Genomic DNA, 10,810 nt, shown 5'->3' with positions numbered 1-10,810 from the left:
ACTATAGTTATAACTTATACAAAAAACTAAGTGAATAGTCTATAAATAATATTACTAATAGTCTAATATATATAAGTTTATTACTATACTATATTACTAATAGTCTAACCTATAATTATACTATAAATATAATTATCATCTAACCTAATTATATCACTAAGACACTAACTAAGTGATGACTTGCAAAATTTCATATTGCAGATTTTACAAGTTCGCTCGAGCGGAGGGTTTTGGCCGCTCGAGCGAATTCAGGCAGATTCAAACGCTCGACTGCCGCTCAACAGGGAGCTCGAGCGGGTTGCTGAAAAACAAAGATCGCTCGAGCGGAGACATTGGCCGCTCGAGCGAAATCAGGCAGAGTTGAACGCTCGACGCGCGCTCAACACCCCGCTCGAGCGAACGTCGTATTTTGACAGATTTTAGGTTTTCCGCCGTGAGACCATATAAAAGCAATTTTTCACTCTAGGGCCGCGAGTTTTGACTAGAGAACACTCTTTGGGACAAAAAAACACAGCTAGAAGGATTCAATTCATTTGTTTTGGAGACAGAATTCCAATTATTGCACGTACGTTGGAATCATACACGAGCACGGACGAGAGAAAAGCGTTGAATCGTTCCCTTGAGCTTTTGACGACGAGTTGAGGCTGCAAGGAGGATTTTTCAGTGTTTATTTTCTTCTTCCCATCTTCTCAGAACAATTATGGTGAATTCGTTTATGTTGAATTCCATTTCTAGCATGAGCTAAATTTTCTTCATTCTAGGAAAACGATGTAACCTATTTCCGAACTTTGTTTGATTGTCTATGCTAATTTAATGCAATTCTCTTTGTGTTTATCTGATTTATTCTGAATTTATTGCTTCTAATTAACTGGCCATTGATTAGATGATAAGTAATCTTGTGATTTGCTATCGAAAGAGGGAATCATAGGGTAGATCTTGGATATTTCAGCATAGGTAAGTATAGAGATCGAAAGACTTGTATGAACCTATGTAGTCATTAAATTATTGATCTTATTGCGTTCTTGATTATTGAATTTGCATATTCTTGTGTGAATTGATAACCAAGAGTCAATCCCAATTGACTATCGAAAGAGGCTTTTGGGTGAATTAGAGATTTGCTAATAGACAAAAGAGGTTTAAGTTAAATTAGCTGAATGAGAAAAGCATAGTGAAGAATTAGGTGAAATCGATTTCCTAGAAGTTTTCTTCCCCATCGATTTCCTAGGGTAGATCTTTGAACGTCAGTTTTATTTTCTTTGCTTATTTCTCTTTGAGTTGATCTAGTTTTATTTGCAACTACAAAAACCTTAGCGATTCCTCTAGATAAAATTGAGATTAGTATAATTTTGATATTTGGCAAGAGTAAGGTACCAATCCCTGAGGACGATACTCTTCTTATTACTTTACTATAAAACTACGATACTGTGCACTTGCAGTTTTGCACCGGTCAATAGAGTATAGTTATATAACTTAAAATTATACTTATACTAATATAGACTATAGTTATAACTTATACAAAAAACTAAGTGAATAGTCTATAAATAATATTACTAATAGTCTAATATATATAAGTTTATTACTATACTATATTACTAATAGTCTAACCTATAACTATACTATAAATATAATTATCATCTAACCTAATTATATCACTAAGACACTAACTCGCCATTAAGTAATTACTATAGTTAAACTAGTATAACTATACTAATTATAATAACTAAATAAACTAATCACTTAACTTTACTATATTATATAGTTATTATATAACTATACTATATTACTAATAGTATAATACTAATTAATTATATTACTAATACTATTATATAGTTATACTAAATTACTAATTATAATAAGTAATCACTATAAGTTTATAACTATAAGTAATAAGTCTATATATATTTAGTATTAAAGTATTGTTATATTCTTTAATGTATTAATTACTAATACTATTAAGTCTTAAGAGTTATGGTATAAATTACAATATATATATAATTTTATACTAATAGTTGTTGCGACTAAACTCTGACTCAAATTAATGAATCAAGAATCTCGTGCAGTTTTACCTGCAAGTATACAGGTGTTGTAGTATCTTACAGGATCGAATCCACAGGGATTGACTTTTGTGATAAAGAAAATAAATTCAGACAATGAAATGAAATTACTAAAAGAAACGTGCAATCAAATGAAGATTGATAAAATGAATCAAATTAAAATGATAAAATGAATGGAAAAAGACTAAGGTTTCGAGGATCCGTCTAATAATTTATGATATTGTTTCTGTGATGACCCGCCTTTAAGTGTATTTTCGCTGAAGTAATTGTTTTTATTTTAAGTAATATACCAGTTATTTTATTTTAATGTATTTGCGTTTTTAAAATTGGGTTTTAATTTAATTTAATTTATTTGAGGTTGTGTTTTATTTCTTTAAGTTGTTTTGTGGTTTTAATCTTTTTGGCGGTTTGTTTCGTTTTCCCGGAGTGAGGATTGGACCTCATCTCTTTTCACATCTTTTTCCTTTTTTCTCTTTTTCCTTTTTCTTTTTCCCTTCTTTTCCTTTTTCCTTCTTTTTCTTTTTTTTTCCTTTTCTTTTTCTCTCTTCTCTCTCCCCGATTCGGACCCCCCCGTGCTCTCTCTCTCTCCTCCCTCTCCCTCACGCCGGCGCCACCTTCTCTCTACCCTACCACCGCCGTCCGGCCACCGTTCGGCCTCCCACCGGTCCCATTCTCTTCCTCTCCCTCCGGTGCCCCACCCCTCCAAAACCCACCCCCAACCGGCCGGCCATTTGGCCGGAAAAAGCTTCCAAAGGGCGCACGGATTTCACTCCGATCCGCCGCCGTCGCTCCACCTCCGGCCACCATTTCTTCACCACTTCATCACCGGTCCCTTGCCGTCCTAACCCACCCATTTCCGGCCTCCAACGACCACCGGAGCAGCTCCCACGAGCTTGTTTTCCGATTTGCCATTTTCGGCCATTTCCGGCCATTCCGCCGCCACCCACGGCCAACCACCACTTCCAATAGCTTCACAACCACCTCTAGACCATTCCCTATCAATCCCGTGTCCTAGTTTGTCCCCGTTCAAAAGTGGGTTTTTCAGACCCACGGCCACAGTGAATTTTCACTGTGACGTTGCTGTTTTTCCGCCGTTTGCAACGCCGCTTGTTTTCTAAAATTGCCATATAGCGCTGTAAGTATTTTCCAAACCCTATTTTCAGATTTAAATATATATCGCTCATTCAATTTATTTATTGTTGTTGGTTGTTGATTCCGGACTGAGTCCGAGGAGTTTCGGGGGTCGGATGGATGGAGGACGGAGTTGTCTGTTTTATTGATTTATGTTGGTTGGTTATTTTATTATGCATTGATTTGGCATTTCATGGTGCATGCACGTGTGTTTGTGGGATTGTGTGAAAAGCCTGTGTATTGGCGTGACTGGTTTTACGGGTGCGTGTGTATCACGAGCCCAAGCCGGGATGGGTTATTATCTCGGTGGAGCTCCTCTGGTCACTCGGGAGCGGAATAAACTGAGTGATGTCCCCTGAGTCGTCGAGAGAGATGACGGGAGCGGGGCTAGGGGATGCTTGGCTACGAACGTGCCGGGCATGGAACCGGGCATCGCCCTACTCACCGACTCCGTGGCCCTTCGCTGGCGAGGGCTAGAGGATGCTTGGCTACGCACGCGCGGGAGGCGCGGAACTGGGCATCGCTCGTTAGGTGTCACATGCGTGGTGGTACTCTGCGGTGTGACACTGGAGCCAGGGTGTGCGGATGACCCCTAGGGGAGGTCATGGCGTATACGGTTAAAATTTGGATAATGGTTTGTGAGGCCAAATGGGACTTTTGGCATGGGCCAGATGGACTTCTGGCGAGATTTTGGGCCGGATGGACTTCCGGCGAGATATTGGGCCAAATGGACTTTTGGCGGCCAAATGTGGCTTTTGGCGTGTTTTTCGGAAAGGATATGTTTTTGGGCCAAATGGGTTTTTGGCGTGTGTGGAAAACTGGTGTTTTTGGGCTTTGTGCATTGGGCATGTTTCATGCATCTTGTTTGAGTTATATGTGTTTTTATCTGGTAGTGTTTGGGGTTTTACTTACCTGCGGAACCATTTGTGGTTCCGTAGCTTTTGGTGCAGGAGTTGAGGATGAGGAGGAAGAGGCTGAGCCCGAGGATACGGCTCCGCCGGGTTGCTGATGCTATCTTTTATATTTGTTTAAAACTGCATTTGTGTTTTGTAATATTTTATCTATGTATGTTTTCAACAGCCTGTATTAAGTTAAGAAAAAAATTCTGGTACTTAGTTATGACTTTCGTTATCCGCTGCGTGTTTCTTTTTACACATCTGTTGCCTTGCACACACTCGGCACCCGTCGATGGGATGGTGACCCAGGTTGTCACCATCCGGACGTCTCAATTTCCCCCTGTTCGAGCGTGGGAATTTGGGGGCGTCACAGTTTCCGATCAATTTACCTCAATTAAACTAGAATAATGATTCCATTTAATTGGTAGATTTAGCATTTAAGATCGAGAAAAACAGACGCTTATGATTGAGCGTGAACGATTGATGATTAAAACATTTACAAATCTATTTGAATACCATAGGGATTCCTCAAGCATTCACTGTATTCGGAAATCACAATGAATCAAGACGAGTATGTAGATAATCAAATTATCCAAATAAAATCTTTCAATCAATCAAGCTCGCAAAATAGATTTTACGTGGATTCAGAAACAATATTTAAATCATTAAACTTCACTTCTAACCTTAGTATGAAAATTTAGCCAAACATATTCATTACAAACACTATAGAAATCACATAAGCATTCTCCATTAAATAACTAACACAAGAAATACTAAGCAATAACTTAGAAACAACAAAATCTAAAATCCAATTGATACAGAGGAATAAAGCTCACAATAAAACAGAAATTGAAATTAAAAGATATTCATCAAGAAGAAGTTTCAGCCCCACCATATGCCAAGCGAAAAACATGAAGAAGCAAAAAAATAAAAAATAAAACTCCAACCACTTCAACTCCACGTTAAACTCAAGCATCAATCATGTTCCTTTCTCCACTCACAAGTCCCCACTCTATTTAATTTCAACACATGAATTTATTCCAACCAATAAAGACTAAGAAACCGACTTGCTCTCTTCTATTCTCTCATGACTTTCCACTCTTTTTGTTTGCTTAGGACCGACAGATTCAAACTCAGCCAATTCCTATCTCACTTGGTTGAAAATTCTACACCTATCTCCAATTCTCTCAACTCTCCACCTATCCCTTTCACCCTTTCCTATCTCTTCTCTCTCCCTTCAACCGATTCCCCCCATCCCTCAGCACGTCTAGCATCATATATATATATATATATAGCTGCTGCTAGTCGACCACTCCTCCAATCACAATAATTTATTCCATCAATCACCACCGAATTTCCACTCTTCACTCCCCTTTAATCACGGCACCTCACTTTCTTCACACATCAACCTCTACATTACTCTGCTGCCCGAATGTAAAACCAAAAGAAAACCTTGAAAATCTGCTGCTAGCCGAATCAAAAAGAAAGAAGAAAAACTCAAACTCTCCATCTCTTGCTGCCAAACCGAAAGCAAGCAGAAAAATGAAAGACAAAAGTCAAGAAAAACAGCTGCCAACCGAAGACTACTCCTCCTGCTGCTTTTGGTCCATGTTTTCTGCATATTGATTGCTGTTTGTTGTAACTTTTCTGCATGTGTGTTGCATGTTTGACCGAAGGATCTTCTGCTGATCATGTGATTTTTCTGTTCTGCATGTGCATCTGTTTTTTTTTTCTGAATGGTCTGCTGTTGGCTGTCCGAATGATCTGCATGTGTTGAAGATTTTTCTGCAAGTGCTGTCCATGTTCTGCTGGTGCTAGTCCGAATGTTTGGTCTGCTGCATGGTTGAATTTTCTGCTTTCTGTTCTGCATGTGTTTTTCTGCTGCATGGTTGAATTTTCTGCATGTGTTTTTCTGCTGCATGGTTGAATTTTCTGCATCTGTGATGTTGTCTGAGTGCTGTCAATGTGTGTTGCATGTTTGACCGAAGGCTGCTGTACATGTGATTTTTTTTCCAGCGTGATTGTCTGCTGCTTTGAAGGATTTTCTGCTGCTGTACATGTGCTGCTGCAAGTGTGAGTTGCTGTCCATGTGATGTGCTGCAGATTCTTCTTCTGCTTTCTGTTCTGCATGTGTTCTGCATGTGTGCACATCCGAATGATTCTTCTTGTTCTGCATGTGCATGTGTTTTGCATGAATGCTGTTGTGGGTCCAGCTGTGTGCATGTGATGTCCGAGTGAGTTTGTTTGCTTTTAGCATGTGTGAGTTTGTGTTGCATGCATGTGAGGTGCTTGTCTTGTTTCATGTGAATCAATTGCATTATAAATCTTTTTAAGCACCAAAATACTAGAATGTATCAGTTGACTCAAGTAATGTGATCTATTGCATAATTAAGTACTTAAATCATTTTTTATTAAATAATTTGTTCGCTTAAGTAACTTAATCATGCAATTTTAGCGCTTCATCAATAGTCTAATACTAATATTTATACTAAATTACTAATACTAATAATCTAGACTCTAATATGGTATAACAATAAAATAAATATAGTCTATAGTTTAATATAGACTATAGACTATAGTTATACAACTTATACTTATACTAATAATTAATATAGTTATAACTTATACTAAATCTATTAAGAGTTAGGGTATAAATTATAATATATATATATATATATATATATAATTTTATAATATATATTATAATTATATAATGCATTTGTATCAATGTATAATATATAATAACACTATAATAGTATAATTATTAATACTTAGTAATTAGTATTAGTATATATTAATATATTATAAGAGTTAATATATTATAGCATAATATAATTAATATTATATATATGTATAATACTATGACTATCCGTTTATAATTTTTTTTTCACTGTAAACCCCCTAAAATGGCGCCGTTTGGGTCCATTAAAGAACCAAACGGTGTCGTTTAATCAGTGGTTTAAGAACCCCCCCACGGTCACTCACTTCACTTTCCTTTTTCAGATTTCACTTCACCCCTCCCCTCCCGAGTCTCGATTTACAAACCCTAGTCGTCGCCCCCCCGGGCCCCCCTTGCCGGTGTTGCCCCGTTTCCCCAGCCGGCGCCGTTGTTTCGTTCGGTACTCTCTCTCTCTCTCTCTCTCTCTCTCTCTCTCTCTCTCTCTCTCTCTCTCTCTCTCTCGTATAATTTTTCTGTGGTATTTCTTGTATTTATGCCCAGTAAGTGTAATGGCTATTATGGATAGTGTTTGGATAGGTAGAAAATTGTAGAGAAAATATGACTGCTACTTGTGTGTTGCAAAGCGTTGACTGCCTTGAACGCTAGCTGCATTTCTTACCAAAAATGGGTTTCTCAACTAAGCTTTAGATAGTTTCATTCAAGGCCCTTGAACTCTTCACCCGTGATCATTTTTTTTAATTTTTCTGTTTGCTTGAGATGTCTTCAGCATATTTGAATTTACTTAAATGATATCTATTCAATGCATAAGAGATTAGGGATTGAATTATTGATGTGGCAAACACGTTTGAGCAAAGCTCATTTGGACAAAAAGGAATATTTTGAATATAACTTACAAATAAAGGAATTATAGAAGAGATTTTAAGTGTATTAATATAATTTTTTATTTTTTTAAAAATATTTAAGATATTAAAAAAATGTAAAAAAAAAATAATTTAAAAGAAGGTTTGGGCGGCACAATCTGCCTGAGTTCGCTCGAGCTCAATGTCGAGCGAGTATCGAGCGGCACACTCTGCCTGAGTTCGCTCGAGCGCTATGTTGAGCGAGGGTCGAGCGAAGTCATCTATTTTTCTGTTTATCTGTTTCTGTTTCTCTGTTTCTGTTTCTGTATCTTTTTTTCTGTTTATCTGTTTCTGTTTCTGTTTCTCTGTTTCCATGTTTCTGTTATCTGTTTATGTTTATCTATTTCTGTTTCTGTTTCTGTATATTTTTTTTCTGTTTTTCTGTTTCTGTTTCTTTGTTTTTTTTTTCTGTTTCTCTGTTCCTGTTTCTTTGTTTTTTTTTCTGTTTCTGTTTATTTATTTTTTAATCTCTACCTATTATCTAATGGCTATTATCATTATGAGACAACAATTCTGTTTCTTGTTTTTCCTGTGAATTTATTTTATGTCTCTTCATTTTTGTAGATGGAGTCGTTTACAAATGATGTGCAAGAGTCAACACAAGGCATTCCTCTATTTTCACCTCGACCTCCACCTTCACAGCCATCCAATGTAAGTAATTGTTTGGTTAGTGGGTCACAACATGGTAGACAGCGGTCAATGGTTTGGGATCACTTTACAAAAATACCAAAAGGTGATCCCACTAAACCTAGGGCTGTTTGCAATTATTGTGGTGCTTCGTATGCATGTGATACGAAGACCAATGGTATGAAATCCATGAAGTGCCACATTGAGCACCAATGTAAAAAATGTCCGTTTAAGAAGACGGATAATTCCCAGACCACCCCAGGTTGGAAGGTGGAGGGAGGAAGTAGTAGTGGGGGACTTGTGCCCATTTCATTTTCTGTTAAGGCTTGCCGACAAGCTTTAGCGGAGATGATTATTCTTAATGAGTTGCCCTTTAGGCATGCTGAAGGGGAGGGTTTCAGAAAGTTCATGCTTGTAGTTTGCCCTAAGTGGGTAGGGATTCCATCCCATATGACGGTTGCCAAGGATTGCTTTAGTTTGTTTTTGAGAGAGAAACAAAAGTTGAAAAATGCTCTTAGAGGGCAGCGAATTTCCTTGACTATGGATACATGGACATCCGTTCAAAACCTAAACTATATGTGTTTGACAACACATTTTATTGATGATGACTGAAAATTACACAAGAGGATTTTATCATTTTCTTTGGTTGAAAATCACAAGGGTGATTCACTTGGTAGGGGTATAGAGATGTGTTTGCATGATTGGGGGCGACCAAAGATACTATAATGCAAGTTCTAATAAAGGGGCTGTTTCATTTTTGAAAAAAAAAAAAATACAAGTATAGGAGAGACACGATTTTGGAACATGAATTCTTACATGTGCGATGTTCAACCCATATTTTGAATTTAATTGTTCGGGAAGGGTTGAAAGAATATGATGAGTCTATTGTGAAGGTGAGGGGTGTTGTGAAATATGTTAAATCCTCCCCTCAAAGATGGGCAATATTTAAGAGATGTGTGGGTTTGGAAGATATTCAATCCAAATCCCAAGTTTGCTTAGATGTACCAACTAGGTGAAACTCTATCTATCTTATGTTGGAGAGGGCTGCAAAATTTAGAAAGACTTTTGAGAGATTGGAAGAAGAAGATCTGTGTTTCTTTGGTAGTATTCAAGGTGATGACGACGACGATGTTGATGATGAAGATGTCGTGAATAAAAGAAAGTCTAGGAAGTTAGGGACTCCCAATGCATCTGATTGGGAGAAGGTTTCTGTATTTGTGAGGTTTCTTCAGTTATTTCACGATGCAACGTTACGTTTCTCGGGGGGTGAATACGTAACTTGCAATATATTTTTTCCCGGAGTTGGTTGGTATAAAAGATGCTATAAACATAGAGTGTGAAGAACAAAGCCCTGTGGTGGGATTAATGGCCACAAATATGTTGAAAAAGTTTGAAAAGTATTGGGACAATTTGAAAAATTAGAATATGCTGCTGTATGTTGGGGTTCTTCTTGATCCTAAGTTCAAGATGCGATATCTTGATTTTGGTTTGGGACAAATGTATGCACATGATCCTACAAAAAAAATTAATTTCAGTTGGAGGATGAGAAATGCATTTACTCGCATTTATGAGGCATACATGGAAAATGAAGAAGGTAGTTCTCTTCAGCACACAAGTTCCCCACATGAAGATGTAGGTCCTTCAGTTGACAAGAATAAGAGTATAAAGGCACAATTGATGGCACAATTTAAGCAATAGTTACAGTCAGAAGACAGTTTGGAAAGTAAGTCAGAGCTTGATAGATATCTAGCTGAAAGATGTGAGGATCAAGATGATTATTTTGACATTCTAAATTGGTGGAAGATGAATTCAGTTAGATATCGTGTACTTTCAAAAGTTGCACGCGATGTACTTGCAATACCAGTATCTACTGTGACATCTGAATCTACTTTTAGCACTGCTGGTCGTGTGCTTGACCCTTTCAAAAGTAGTTTAAATCCGATGAGTGTTGAGGGTCTTATATGTGCACAAAATTGGCTTCGTTCTTTTTCTACTCCAATAAGCCTTAGGACTTTAATGGATGAAGTAGATGAATTTGAGAAGCAATTGGATATGGGTATGTAATGCATTTATTTTGTATATTATTTTGTTTTATAATATATGTTGTGTAAGGCTATTTAACTTGTTTTGTTTTCACTTAACTTTAGGGGAGTTTACTGATTCTGTGGAGGCATCAAATTCAATACCTACCGGGCCAAGTTTCAATGCTAATTAAAGACTAAATAGATGAGAAGATTGTTTCTGTTTCTGTTTTTTTTTTTTTTTACTCAGATTTAATAGGTGAGAAGATTGTAGTGAATTAATGGTGCTAATGTTTCTGTTTCTGTTATAATAGTTTCTGTTTCTATTATAATAGTTTATGTTTCTATTTTTTTTCTGTTTCTTTGTTTCTGTTTTTTTTTTCTGTTATAACTTATAATAGGTGTGAAGATTGTAGTGAATTAATGGTGCTAATGTTTCTGTTTCTATTATAATAGTTTCTGTTTCTATTTTTTTCTGTTATAATATGTGAGAAGATTGTAG

This window comes from Carya illinoinensis, chromosome 7, assembly GCF_018687715.1.
Source record: "Carya illinoinensis cultivar Pawnee chromosome 7, C.illinoinensisPawnee_v1, whole genome shotgun sequence".
NCBI classification, from domain to species: Eukaryota; Viridiplantae; Streptophyta; class Magnoliopsida; order Fagales; family Juglandaceae; genus Carya; species Carya illinoinensis.
This window is presented reverse-complemented; position numbering follows the sequence as displayed.